The sequence below is a fragment of the Scyliorhinus canicula genome, chromosome 2 (genome assembly GCF_902713615.1).
Source record: "Scyliorhinus canicula chromosome 2, sScyCan1.1, whole genome shotgun sequence".
Taxonomy (NCBI): Eukaryota; Metazoa; Chordata; class Chondrichthyes; order Carcharhiniformes; family Scyliorhinidae; genus Scyliorhinus; species Scyliorhinus canicula.
In genome coordinates, this window is record NC_052147.1 from 51,324,364 (window position 1) to 51,339,500 (window position 15,137).

The window sequence follows — 15,137 nt, forward strand, 5'->3', positions numbered from 1 at the left end:
GCTAATTTTTATAAATAATCTAAGAGCTATTACAAATTGTGACTATCCACTGTGCAGACCCTCTACCAACTCCCCAAGGTAACGGCGTCATGTGGTTGTTCTCTACTACCACCTGCTGGTTGGAGGACTTGTCTATCACTATATACATGATTGCTTATGCACAACACCACACTGGACACACTGACAGTGCTAAGCTGGCACCCAGATGGCACTGCCGGGACACAGGTGGCACTGTCAGGATACCAGGTGATATCAGCAGTGCCAGGGTGCCACCCTTCCCAAACAAAGAACCACCAGGAGGCCTCCAGTCACCTGGGAGACCCCCCCACCCCCCCCAAAAGTCCTGTTCCACCTCGTCTTCATATGTTGGGACCACTGTGGGGACCAGTGCTGAACTGCAGCCGGCTGGGGCCTCCTCGGTGAGGCCAGTAGATCCCAAGCATTGGTTCAATGTGGCGTCGGCAGAGTTAAGTGGCCCATTGTGGGCAGGATCCAGATCGCAACATCTCATGAGATCTCATTGGGGATCCTGGAAGAGGCTTCTCACGGGATCTACTGGCCGTATCCCATTCCGGTGGGATGCGGCCGGTAAAACGCGCCAGTGGTCTTAGGTGTTCCCTGATGTATAAATGACAGCCTTCTACAAATAGTTGCATCCTGTTTTTTTTTTTAAACCTTGCTGGGAAGGGTGTGCATGTATGTCAAGAAGAGTAAAGTTCCCAGCACAGTTCCTAGGGGCAGTCCAAAGCGGAAATTCCCAAGAGAGGATGATTCCCCATCACATCACACTTTGTCTTCTGTTGGCAAGGGAGTGCCTGATCCAATTTAATATTATGCTGTTGACTCCATAATGGTGAAGTTTGGATAAGGGCTTTTCAGGAGTTGTTAAAGACGTTTGAGAAATCTGGTATCGCCGTGTAGATAGTTTCACCTCTTGTGAGATTTGAAGCAAGGTCATTGACAGTCTACAAAATCTATGTTTCTGCAGTTCTTTGCAACTAAAAATCTCGCTGACTATCTCCTAGGGTACTGAACTTCAAAGTGATAGTCCCAGCTGTCAGCACCTTTGGCTTCACACTTGTGTCCATTCTACAAGTGCATGCTTCAACTACAAGTGCTTCTTTCTTAGGATGCGCTCCTCAATTTAGGTGTTTCATGATATGTCTACATTTTAATTCTAAATTGGGCATGAAGAATTAGGATTCATGCCAGAATCATCTCATACTTGCTCTCTTAAATATAGAATTTTTTGCATGTACTATGTTTTTCTGAAAGCCTCTGTAAAACCTTAAAACACAGCAGAAAGGTGATGCGACCATCAATTCATTCAGAGACACGAGTTGAAGTAAACTGTGGCTTTAATCGGCTTACAACTGAGCCTGCCTGCGACTATGCTGAACTGAAGGCGGACTCGCAGGACCGCAGCACTTATACTTCCTGCTGGGGGCGGAGCCCTGTACATGCTCCTCATCTCCCCCTGTGTGCAGAGCTGCGCAACGGCTCACAGATAGAGCCCACAGGGACACGGTAATGTACAGTGTGAATTTATAGTGGTTACACATTCACCACAAAAGGATAACACTCATCATCAGGTTTCCCCTTTCCCACAGGAAACAGTAACCTAACATTTCCAAGTCCCCAGAGAGATCAGAATGTCAGCACAAAAAAATGTCATATGACCAATTGGAATTTATGTTTTGAATGCCTGCCCCCCCCCCCCCCCCCCCCCTCCCCCACCCACCCACCACCCCACCCCCCACCCACTGTGAAATTTGACTCCTCAAAAGCAAGGCTTCATTATAAAAATGGTCTGGTTGCATAATACATTATTATGGATTTGGGCTGGCTGCAGTCGAGGCCAAAACGCCACTTTACACAGCAGGCTTTCAACTCTGAAAGAAGCATTCTTGTTCAGTGCTCAGAGCTTACAGTGTGGGGAGGTGGAGCCAAATGGCTACACCCCTGATGAGCAATGCAGATTGGAAAAGAGCCCTGCTGTACGGAGTTGGCTGCTTGGGATAGTGCACTGAAGCTGGACAAACAACTCTGAAGAAACGACATGGAACTTGGGTTCTTTTCAGAAAACTAACGCCTGTCACCTGCATAATTAGCATTTATTGGTAAGTAGCTGAACCTGGTTGCATTCTATATGCGTTGCTGAACTCTAAAGAAAATGTTTAGTTGTGACTCTGTTTTAATGCTCATTTACTCCCAAGTCGTCTTGGGATAAGATTGTACAGTTACTTTGAATAGTTCCACAGCATGTTACAATAGGGTTCTTTTCTTGGAAATCTTCCAAAACTGGGCTGATGCTTCCCTTTATATCCACAGAAAGAAGAATGCTTTATACAGCACTTCACCAACAATTATACCACACCCTACAAGTGACTTTTTTTGAAGCAGTGCAGACCTTTGACTTACTGCAGGCCATTTACATATAACTCACATTATAAGTGGGAAATTAAATGATGTAAAATTGGCACTCCGTACGGGCTAGTTAAAATGTTGGCCATTGTATGATAAGAATGCTCTGATGTTCTTCAAATATTGACATACTAGTTAAGTCCACAAGTGGACAAGGTTAACATCCGATTTGAAACATGGCCTGCCCAACAGTGCTGCTCACCCTCAATGCCCCCAGGGAAATGTTAACCTAGTTTATGTGCTCAAATACTGGATCCTCAACTTTTTGACTCTCAAATTTAGAGTGCTACCAAATGGACTGAGTTAACTTGGGCAATTTAATTATTTTGCGCACCCGAAACACATGTCAAAAGATTGAAATGAAGTTGTCATTAGGAATACAGCAACGTCATAAATTTACGGCATTGAAAGTATGCATTTCTGATAAATAACTCGAAAAATAATGATGTAACAGGATATGCAGGTTGTGGTTCCGCCCAGCACTAGGAATTCTTAACTGTTCAGGTCACTCTGGAGCTGGTATGATTAAGCTGTTAGCCACAATTATAGCTTAAATTCCTCAAGTGTGTATGGGTGTGCACGATAAGAACCTCCAGTCTGCAGCAGTCCATCAAAGTCAGTTCAGAATGATATTTATTTCTGCCCCGTCACTTCCCCTGTTTGATAACAAAGCCTGTCCAACTTCATTCAGAAAAGATTGGGTTCCTGCTTTTGACGAAGAAAGATTATCTGAAGTAGTTTTCATATGGCTTGCTCATTTTAAAAAAAGTGTATTGGTGAAGTAAGGTTGACAGAAGGTTCACTTTTGAACCATTGTCGAACGAGGACTGATTGAATAAATCCTCACCATCTGGATTGTGAGAAATTGATGATGCTGAATGACATTAATTGGTGAGGAAAGGAATGTGTTGTGTGTGCAATTTGTTAATTCAGCCAATATGACGCAGACGTCAAGATCTCAAGGAACATGAAACACTGTGCACTATTGTTTAAACTCTGCTCACACAGCTGACTAACTTAGAGGTTAACACAGGCGTGGCAGGGATACGCCTTTGTATAGCAAAGCAACCTTCTTCCAATAGTTATGCACTAGGATGCAAATATTTTTTATTCCACTCTGAAAAAGATACATTTTTGAAACTATCCATTTAGCCATCTAGGTGGACAAGGTTAATATCTAATTTGAAATATGGCATGCCAACCGTGATGCACACCCCCTCAATGCCCCAGGGAAATTATAACCGAGTTAATGTGCTCAAATGCTGGATCCCAAAACTTTTGACTCCAAAAGTAGAGTGCCACATCACTATAACACTCTAGTAGAAATGTTCCATTGTTCTGCAAATAGTGATCTAGATTTCCTATATTTGGACAGATGTAGTAATGGGTCCTTCCCTCACATCGACACAAAAGTAATAGATATTGCAGTGTAACTTCCAGAGGTGATGTTATATCAAAGTAGTTCATTTAAAATAGAACAGTAAGTCTTACAACACCAAGTTAAAGTCCAACATGTCCGTTTCAAACACTAGATTTCGGAGCACTGCTCCTTCCTCAGGTGAATAAAATAGAAGCAGATAAGTATCTGATTACGGAAAAGACCAATTTGTTAAAAGGTTTGAAAGTACAGTCAGAAATGATCAAATTCTCTGACCATTATACCTCTGGTCCAATACTGGATATGGTGACACCGTCTACACTACAGGTGTGAAATTGGACATGGGTTGAGGATACAGCATTTCATTTTCTGACTGTTGAAGTTGATGCGACTGACTATCAGACAGAACATATTGTAGGTGACTGATGTGGTGCCGTCAGATGACGAGGGAGATAGAGGTGAAGATGAAAAGGGAGAAGTGTGCTTACAATAGATATCAGATGAAAAATGCAATCGAAAATCAGACTTAATATAAAAAAGGACCAGAGGGGAAGTGAAAAGATTAATAAGGAAATCTAGGAAAGAGCATGAAAAGAGACTGGCAGCTAACATTAAAGGGAATCTCAAGATCTTCCAGAAACATATAAATAATAAAAGGGTGGTAGAAGAAACAGTGGGGTCAATTAGGGATTATAAAAAAGGGGACTTGTACATGGAAGGCAGGAGAAATAGCAGAAGTATTAAACAAGTACTTTGCATCTGTCTTTACAAAGGAATATACAATTGAGAAGGAGAAGGTGTTAGAAAGGCTATCATTACTTAAAATTTATAAAGGTGTCAGAACTGGATGAGTTGCATCCAAGGGTACTGAGCGAAGTGAGAGTGGTAATTACAGGGGCAACAGTCAGAATTTTCTGGTCTTCTTTAGACACAGGGGTGGTGCCAGAGGACTGGAAAATTGAGAGTGTTACATCCTTGTTCAAAAAGAGATGCAAGGGTAAAGTCGGTATGACTTTGGTGATAGGGAAACTTCTGGAAGCTATAGTTTGGGACAAAATCAATAGTAAGCAAGACAACTAGTTTAATTAAAGAAAGCCAACATAAATCTATTGAGCGAAACTCATGTTTAACTTAATTGCCGGAGTTTTTGAGGTCACAGAGAAGGTTGATAAGGGCAATGGTGTTGCTGTGGTGTATATAGATTTTCAAAAGGTATTTGATACAGTGCCCCACAACAGACTTGTGAGCAAAATTCTAGCTCATGGAATGAAAGGGAAAGTAGGCACTTGGACAAGAAATTGGTTGAGTGACAGGAAACAGAGAGTAGTGACAAATGGTTGGTTTTCAGATTGGGAGAAAGTTTATAGTGGAGTTCCCAGAGGTCAATGTTGCTCATCCTGATATATATATATATATATATATATATATATAATAATATATTATTTAATTGTTAAATAACCTAGATAGCTACTGTGGTGCCAGGGCATGAATTCAAAATTTGCAGATGATACCAAGATTGGAAACATTGTCAACTGTAATGAGCATGGACTTGGACTTCAAAAGGACATAGACATGTTGGTGGATTTGGCAGACATGTGGCAGATGATGTTCAATGCAGAAAAAAGTGTGAGGTGATGGACTTGGGCAGGAAGAATATGGAGAGACAGCATAAAATAGAGGGAGAAACTCTAACTCAGATGCAGGAACAGAGGGACCACGTTGTATATGTACGCAAGTTATTGAAGATGGCAGGACCTGTGATAGAGCAGTTAATAAAACAGTACCTTAGGCTTTATCAATAGGGACATGGAGTACAAGGGTAAGGAGGTCATATTGAACTTGTATAAATCACTAGTCAGGACTCATCTAGAATACTGCATCCAGTTCTGGGTGCGATACTCGAGGATGGATGTGAAACCATTGGAGGGGGCAGAGAAGAGATTCATGGGAATAATTGCAGGGATAATGATCTGTAGCTATGGGGATAGATTGAAGAGGATCAGAGAAAAGGAGGCAGCCAGGAGACGTAATGGAGGTATTCAATATCCTGAGGGGTATGGACAGAGTATAGTGAGAAACTGTTCCTACTTAAGACAGCATTAAGAACTAGAGGGCACAGATTCAAAATAATTGGCAAAAGGAGTAAAATGTGATGTGAGGAAAAACAATTTCACTTCAATAGCGGATGGAATCTGAAATAAACTTTTTGAGAGGGTGGTGGGAGGCAAGTTCAATCAAAAAGAAATTGGGTTTGCTATCTGAAAAAAAAAGGATTTGCAAGATTCTAGGAGTAGGGCAGGGAAGTGGGATTAGGGAGAATTTTCTTTCAGAGAGCCAGTGCACACTCGATGGGCCGACTGGCCTCTTTCTGTTCTGTTGTGGTTCTGGTTAGCTTCTCCATACATTTCCATTTTGGAGCACTATGGGATTTGGTGCTCTCGGATGGTTTCTTTGGTTGACTTCATGTTCACGGGAGTAATTGTTTTGCGATGCCGCGGCCATATTCAAATTTAAGTTGCAGGACGGTACAGCTTGTGGACAACAGTGACCCTATCCTGTCAGTTAAAGAAAAATTGTATGCATAAAGCAAATAACCATTTCAAAGACCATCATAAACAAACTCCTTTTTGAAATCATAGAATCACAGAATTGTTACGGCACAGAAGGAGGCCATTTGGCCTATCATGTCTGTGCTGGGTCTCTGGAGGAGGAATTTACCTGGTGCTAACTCCCTACAGCGCTGCACATTCTTTCTTTTCAGTTGACAATCCAGTTCCCTCTTGAATGCCTCGATTGAAACTGCCTCCACCACATTCTCAAGACAGCGCATTCCAGATCCTAACCACTCACTGGGGGGAAAAGGTTTTTCCTCGCATGTTGCCTTTGCTTCTTTTGCCAATGACCCTAAATCTGTGCTCTCTTCTTCTTGATCCATTAATAGGAGAGGTTTTTTTCCTCGCAACCACACTGTCCATGCCCCAGTGCTGCTTATTTGGCTTGCCTGCGCCGACAATCTCCCACAGGGTGTTCATTAATCTGCTCTTGGTGCCCATTGTTTGGAAGAATATCAGCCAGGTACTAACGGGAAGTCACTGCTCCTCTTCAAACTCTCTTTAAAGTCCATCTGTACCACTAGATGAGGGAGGGAGACCAGTTAACCTCTGACCGAGTAAGGCATTCACTCAGCACTATGCTAGAACAAACAAAAACCAACAAAAAGTGACTGGAAATGTTGGAAACCAGAAATGTAAGAGGAAATTCTATACATATTTATGGCACCAGTCAAGGAACTGACAAGTTAACACCTGACGTACTAACTTGTCTGTTCAATGAAGCAGGCAGGAGAGCATGTCAGGAGCAACACCAAGCATACCTAAAAATGACATGTCAACCTGGTGAAGCTACAACACAGGACTATTTGTGTGCCAAACAGCATAAGCCCTGGAAGTAATAGACAGAGATATGCGATTCCACAACCAACGCATCGGATCTAAGCTCTGCAGTCCTGCCGCAACCAGCAGTGAATGCTGGTGGACAATTAAACAACTCACTGGAGGAGGAGACCCCACAAATATCCCCAACCTCAATGATGGAGGAGCCCAGCACATTTGTGCAAAAGACAAGGCTGAGGCATTTGCAAAAAATCTTCAGCCAGTGGTGCCAAGTGGATGATCCATCTCGGTCTCCACTGGAGGTCCTCAGCATCACAGGTGTCAGTCTTCAGCCAATACGATTCACTCCGCGTGATATCAAGAAACGCGAAAGGCAATGGATACTGCAAAGGCTATGGGCCCTGACAATATCCCGGCTATAGTACATGTCGCACCCCTAGCAAGCTGTTCCAGTACAACTACAACACTGGCACATACCCAGCAATGTGGAAAATTGCCCAGGTGTGTTCTGTATACAAAAAAAAGGACAAATCCAACCCAGCCAATTACTGCCCTATCTGTCTACTCTCCATCATCAGCAAAGTGATGGAAGGAATAATCAAATGCAATCAAGCGGCACTTACTCAGCTATAAACTGCTCAGAGATGCTCAGTTTGGGTTCCGCCAGGGTCACTCAGCTCCTGACCTCATTACAGCCTAGGTTTAAACATGGATAAAAGAGCTGAATGCCAGAGAGGAGGTGAGAGTGACTGCCTTTGACATCAAGGCAGCATCTGACCGGGTACGGCATCGAGGAGCCAGAGTAAAACTGGAGTCAATAGGAATCAGGGCGAAACTCTCCACTAGTTGGAGTCATACCTGGCACAAAGGAAGACGGTTGTGGTGGTTGGGCTCCAGGATATCACTGCAGGAGTTCCTTAGGATAGTAGCCTAGGCCCCATCATCTTCAGCTGCTTCATCAATGACCTCCCTTCCATCATAAGGTCATAAGTAGGCAGGTGATTGCACAGTGTTCAGCACCATTCGCGACTCCTCTGAAAATGAAGCAACCCATGTCCAAATGCAGCAAGACCTGGACAATATCCAGGCTTGGGCTGACAATTGGCAAGTTACATTGGCATCACAAGTGCCATGCAATGAGGAGCTGGATGAGGATCTGTGGGCTGATGCCCTGAGTAGGGTTAATTCCTCCTCCTCTTGCGCCAGGCTCAGCCTAATACAGTTCAAAGTTGTTCATAGGGCGCATCTGACGGGGACGAGGATGAGTAGGTTTTTTGGAGTGGAGGACAGGTGTGCGAGGTGCTCGGGGAGCCCAGCAAATCACGCCCATATGTTTTGGACATGCCCGTCGCTGGAGGGGTTCTGGAGGGGCTTTGCGAGGACTGTGTCCAAAGTGGTGAACACCCGGGTCAAGCCGAGCTGGGGGATAGCATTATTTGGGGTATCAGACGAGCCAGGAGTGCGGGAGCCGAAAGAGGCCGGTGTTCTGGCCTTTGCGTCCCTGGTAGCTCGGCGGAGGATCCTACTAATGTGGAGGGATGCAAAGCCCCCAAGCGTGGAAGCTTGGATTAACGATATGGCAGGGTTCATCAAGCTGGAAAGGGATAAAGTTTGCCTTGCGAGGGTCTGTGCAGGGGTTCTCCAGGCGGTGGCAACCGTTCCTAGACTTTCTAGCGGAACGTTAGGTGGAGGCCAACAGCAGCAGCAACCCGGGGTGGGGTTGTTTTTTTTTTTCTTTTTTGGTCTAGATTAGAGTGGGGCGTTTTCCTTACTGGCGTGTTTATTTGTTAAATGGGGGCTATTGTATTTTGTTGGAGACCCCATGTATAATCTTTGCTTGTTTTATGTTTTACTTCTTTTTCTGTTTGGGGTGTTTGGTTGAAAATTATTGAAAAGTTTGAATAAAAATATTTTTTTAAAAACAAGTGCCACGCAACGACTACCTTCTACAAGAAAGGATCTAGCTATCGCCCCTTGATATTCAATGGCATTACCATCGCTGGTCCTATAGTCAACAACCTGGGGGTTGCCTTTGATCAGAAACTGAACTGGACTAGTCACATTAATACTGTGGCAACCAGAGCAGGTCAAAGGCTAGGAATCCTACACCTCCTGACTACCCAAAGCCTGTCCACCATCAACAAGGCACAAGTCAGGACTGTAATGGAATATTCTCCATTTGTCTGGATGGGTGCAGCTCCAACAACACTGAAGCATGGCATCATCCAGAACAAGGAAGCCCACTCGATTGCTATCCCTTCCACAAAGATTCAATCCCTCCACCACCGACGAACAATAGCAGGTGTGTGTACCATCTATAAGATGCACTTCAGTAACTCACCAAGGTCCCTTCGGCAGCACCTTCCAAACCCATGACCACTACCATCTAGAACGGCAAGAGCAGCAGATACCAGGGAACCCCACCACCTGGAGGTTTCCCTCCAAATCACTCACCACACCGACTTGGAAATATATCGCCGTTCCATCACTTGTCACTGGGTCAAAATCCTGGAACGCCCTCCCTAACAGCACTGTGGATGTACATACACCTCAAGGACTGCAGCGGTTCAAGAAGGCAGCTCACCAGCACTTCTAAAGGACAACTAGGGATGGACAATAAATGTTGGCCGAGCCAGTGACTGACGCATCCCATAAATGATTTTTTTTTTTTTAAGTACCTGGATTTTTGCAGATGTTCATAGCTTATACTGCAACAGTCTGACTCAAGAGCTGGAGCTGCTCCTTGACAAGATTTATTCAGCAATACAGGAATGTGTTCCAGATTTTACTCATACTTTTCAGAACATGTCCTAAATGAGATGTGAATTCTAGCTTACACTTGCTGAAAAGGTCAGTGGCTTCAATATTGCAGCTACCTAGGATATTTAACAATGAAATAATACACAAGTTTGCTGCTCATTATATTTTAAAGCTTCAGCCTTCGCAGTTGAAACCGTAATAAAACAAACTTGCATTTATACAGAGCCTTTGACATGGAAAGTCTGAAAACGTAGCACTGCTGCCTCACAGAGCCAGAGACCTGGGTTCCATTCCAACCTCGGGTGTGTGTAGTTTGCACTTTCTCCCCATGTCTGTATGGGTTCCCTCCGGGTGCTCCGGTTTCCTCCCACATTCCAAAGATGTGCAGGTTAGATGCATTGGCTATGCCAAATTGGCCCTAGGTGGAGTTACAGGGATGGTGTGGCGTTTGGGCCTGGGTGGGGTGCTGTTTCAGGGGTCGGTGTAGACACGATGGGCCGAATGGCCTCATTCTGCACTGTGGGGATTTGATGATTCAACGATAACTTAACAGAAGCCAAATCAGATAAAAGTGAAGCCAAATCAGATAAAAATTAGATGCCGAGACAAAAGGAAACTTTTTAAGAGGACCTTAAAGCCAGTGAAAAAGCAGCGAGTCATAATATATATTCAGTTACACTGACCCTCTATATGTGACCTTTCTACTATCTGTGCAAGTTAATCTTTGTTATACTGAAGAACAATTACCTTTGTCAAAGTAACAATGTACAAATGTAGTACAATGACAAATATTTGGTTGTAAAGTTAGTCAGCCCAGGAATAAGTTGATGATTTTTCTTCTGCAAATACAAATTGGATGAGTGAGAAAGACTTAATTGAGAACACTGCTAAAGTAAAATAATTTATCTTATATTTTTTCAGAATATTTGTGATCATCAAGGTTCTGAGTGGAGGATTTCTTTTTCCTCCCCACATTTTTCCCCTCTGCAGGGGCCAATTCTAAGTCCAATGGGTTTCAGTCAGGCATGGCAGTGGGAGAGTGTAAAAGGCACACACTGGCCCAGGCTTAAATTGTGACTGCCTTAACTCACAGGCCAGTTCAGTATGCTTTTGATCTGTCAGAAATGTCTGCTAATATTATAACCACAACTTATTAAAAAACTTGAGAAGCATTGGTTACTTTGCCGAACTTGCCAACCCCAAGTTGTTTTGAAGTGTCCACAAACTCGGATTATCATGTCAGATCAGTCATGATCTCATTGAATGGTGGAGCAGACACGTTGGGCCAAATGGCCTGCTTCTGCTCCCACGTGCAATGGTTTTATGATTGGAATTTTCCGAGCATCCCCCGAGGGGGGAACAAACTGGTGAACTTTGTGCCACGCTGCCAATAAGGGGTTCCGCAAAGGCAGTAATGTTTAGCTGGGAAATCTCTTCCCCATCTTTAGTCATCGGGTCCCTACCACGAGGTTCCCTATGACAGACCTATACTCTGACAAGACAGAAGAGCACGAGGATAAAAAGAGGAAATGAGAGGCAGCACATGGCTGTACAAACGGCGGTTATGGGTTTTTTTTTGTCCATCAGAGTTGCACCTGCAGTCCCATGGAACAGCATGAGGGAAGACCTTAGATTTTTTAGATTTTTCAGACTTTGAAAGATGTCACCCCAAGTTCTTGGTTCCTCCAAGACTTGATGGCCATTGCCCCTCATGGGAGTTGCAAATTGCTGTGCAAACCTCTCAGTTAATGCAGGACTGATGCAGAGGTTCCACACATTTCAGTGCACAATCTTTAATCCATCTTGCACAATAGAATCAAAGCTGGGAGAGTGGAAGCGATAGAGTGGACAGGATAAAATTGTTTCCCTTGGTGGAGAATTCTAGAACCAGGGGCCATAGATTCAAGATAAGAGGCAGAAGGTGTAGAGGGGAGGGGACATGAGGAAGAATGTTTTTACGCAGTGGATGTCTGGAATTTGCTGGTCCAGTTGGTGGTGGAGGGAGAGACCCAAAACTCTTTTAGAAAGTACCTAGACCTGCACCTTAAATGCTCTAAGCTACAGGGCTATGGGCCGGGTGCAGGAGGGTAGGATTAAAAAAGGGCACTGGGTGTCCTCGGACTGGCATGGACAAGATGGGCCAAATGGCCTTCTTCTGTGCAGAAACTATTCTATAATTTCTATGGTCTAACTAGCTGTTTCTTGTCCTTCAAGGTGATCCTCAGGAACTTACTTGAGACAGTTTTCTTCTTCGAGCAGAACCCCTGAGATAAGAGTCCTGAGGCTTCAAAGCCTGCGCTTGACTTCTTGTGTCTGATCTCCACTGTTGGGCTCCCTTGCCAAGTGTGACCACCCCCCGCCCGAAGCCTCAGGCTTGTGGTACTGACTCATACCCATAGAGTTTCACATGAAATATGAGTCAAATAATTACACCAAGTCTGAACAACCGCCAGGGTTAAGAAATAATTACATTATTTTCCTCCTCCGTTAATTCCTAGAATCAGCCCAACCTACTAGGCAGACACCTAAACTCCAGACACCTTATGAACCTGAACGATGACACGTGCGATTAAAGTTCACATTTTTATTTTGGGTATTATTGATTGGAGAAGCTTCGCTGATGTGGAAATCCAAACTCTGTTGTGTTGTGGAGTCAGAGCTTGTGGGGGAAATAAAACAATCAAGCTCTCATCGAATTCCTGTAGCTCAGTAGTGTGGAAAACATTGTTTCACGCGTCAATTCAAGTGGCTGGGAGCAGCAGGGATGTAAAAATTAGAAAAGAACATTCCATTTTACAAATGGTTATTTGATCTAATTTCACAAATAAAACAAAGCCAAAAATACCATGGATTAAAGAACGAGTAGATTTTTAAAAACGTTTTGTGTGGAAAATATCGGTACTGCTTTGCAAGTTTATTAAAGTAGATATATTTCACCTTGTTGTAAAATAAATCTGTAAATTGAAATGCAGCCTTTTTATTCATACTACTACGCAATATTAATTTTTTAAAGTTACTAGTGGGGGGTGGGGGAATCAAGACTGAAGGTTTGCTTAGGGCAGGGTTTGTCAAACCTTTTTTCCCCAGGACCCACTTTTACCAATCAGCTGGCCTTCAGCCCCACGCCAGCCGAACTTCGCGATCCATGCTGGCCGACCTTCACGACACACCTTTTACTTACCTTTAATGCGACAGGTGAACCCGTTTGGTCCTCACAACCTCACTTGCTTTGTCATTCAATGTTACATTTCTGTTAAGGACTTCAGCTGACGATTTAAATTTTTGCTGCATCCTTTGAAAAAAAATCAAGAGGTTTTGCTCAAACTCACCATGCTTAATCTTCAAATGCCTTTGAGGTTTTGAGGGTTTTAAGCTTTCATTTGCCAGTACTCCCCTGTATATAACACACATGGGCTTTACATCCCGATTTATATTGGCACAATTAACAAAGCCATACCGCAAGAAATCATCTTTATACTGCTTTCCCCCCCCATTTCAGTATTTTCTTTATTTAAAACAATCCATCTTCAGTTCTTCACAGTTCTGTTGGCCTTGCTTGCTTCTAGAAAATGGAGGAATTGTTCCTCGGGTGATTTTGCAGGACGCACATGATTTTGTCAGTGTACATACTGGACACATGACCTGCTTTTTGCCGCCACTCCTGGCCAGAGGATTGCCTTGCTCTAGTTAAAAGCCGGTTGCAGCTGGCATTCTCAATTTAAAAGCCAGTCATGGCTCGCGCTCTCACTTTAAAAGCCTTTGCGGCCGTTGCCTCTTCTCCCGCAATCGGGAAAGCTTCCACCGGCTACGCAACCCTCCTGACACCAACACTTGAGTCACAACCCACAGTTTGAAAAACCCCGACTTAGGGCACCCAATTCCCCTGCATCGGCCCTGTTGTTAAATTATCTATTAATACAGTGTCCCTTCCCTGAATCTATTTCAGAATCTCTGTATCACCCATGTGAGGAGACGAAAATGGGACACAGTATATTAATGAGACCTAGCTAATGTTTGTAGAAAGACACGTATTCCTTTAGGTTTTGTATTCAATTGTCCCAAGGATACATCTGGATACTTTATTAGCTTTTCCTGGCCATGTGATACTGTTCATAAACTCTTATTCATCACCTGGGTCTCTTTGTCTGTTCACAAAAAATAAACTTTAGAACACAATGCTTGATGTAAGCTCCACTTACATGGATGCATTTATTTATCTTAAATATAATTTGTAAGATGGGAGTTAATTCTCCCTTACATCTCGATCCGACTAGTCTTTTTCTCCTGGGCTCTAATATGAGCATAAATCTTTGTGGTGCTTGCAAATTTGCAGATAGTTCTCGCAGTGCTCCTGGAGTGAGGACTGGCGGTGTCACAATTAAGGCCCCTGACGGGTCGTGGGTGTCGACCCAAATCTACCCAGGGAATCCTTTAATGGCTAGTCCTTTGTTTCGCTCTGACTTCTGGCTTTAATGCTTTGTGTCACTGGCAAAAATAAGCAGAGCATCGAGAGATGAAATAGAATGAGAAAATGTATGGCAAAGAAAGGGTCCATTCAGCCAATTGTATCCATGTTAATTGAAAAAGTGCTGTTCACCCTGATTCCATTTTCCTTCTCCCAATTGGTCCATGCCCTTATTCGCTATGACGCTTCGCGAGCATCTCAAAATATATTTTTATTTTAAAGTGAGGAGGTTCTCTGCTTCTGCCACCATTTCAGAAACATCAAACTTTCAGATTCCCAGCACCTCAGCTACCCCCGACCCTTCCTGCTAGGCTTCACAAACCATATAGCAGGCACATGTTCCTGTGTCTTGTGTTTTTATATGCTAATTACTTTAACTCAGGCAGGATTCTTTGGCCACGCCCAACCTGCAGCCAGAAATTCCCACCCAAGGTCAACGGATCTTTACATGGTCCCCGTCCGTGGTGATCCTGCAGTGGGCGCGACCGAATAATCCAGCTCCCTACCTCCCAGCAAGTACCCCAATCCCACCAGCAACTACACCCCTCTCACCCCCCATTGATCATTAAATCTCTGCTGAAGAAATAGGTCCTTTCTATCCACTCTATTGAGGTCACTCAAATTGATACAGCTCAATTAAATCTCCCCGCAGTCTTCTCTATTCCAAGGAAGATAACCTCAACCTAACCAATCCTTCCTGCCTCCTTGTAAAATTCTC

General features: G+C 43.7%; 1 protein-coding gene across 6 annotated transcripts in view; it reads left to right on the plus strand.

Moving 5' to 3' along the window:
* The first annotated feature begins 1,895 nt into the window (after positions 1-1,895).
* Positions 1,896-15,137, plus strand: part of LOC119953584 (inverted formin-2-like) — a 114,936-nt gene continuing 101,694 nt past the window's right edge. For 2 of the 6 annotated variants that reach the window (XM_038778002.1, XM_038777984.1), the window contains exon 1: positions 1,900-2,120. The gene's annotated coding sequence lies outside the window, so the exon portion shown is untranslated. Of the gene's footprint in view, positions 2,121-15,137 lie in introns of all 6 variants that reach the window. The other 4 variants (XM_038778032.1, XM_038778011.1, XM_038778020.1 and 1 more) reach the window with 4 other exon arrangements.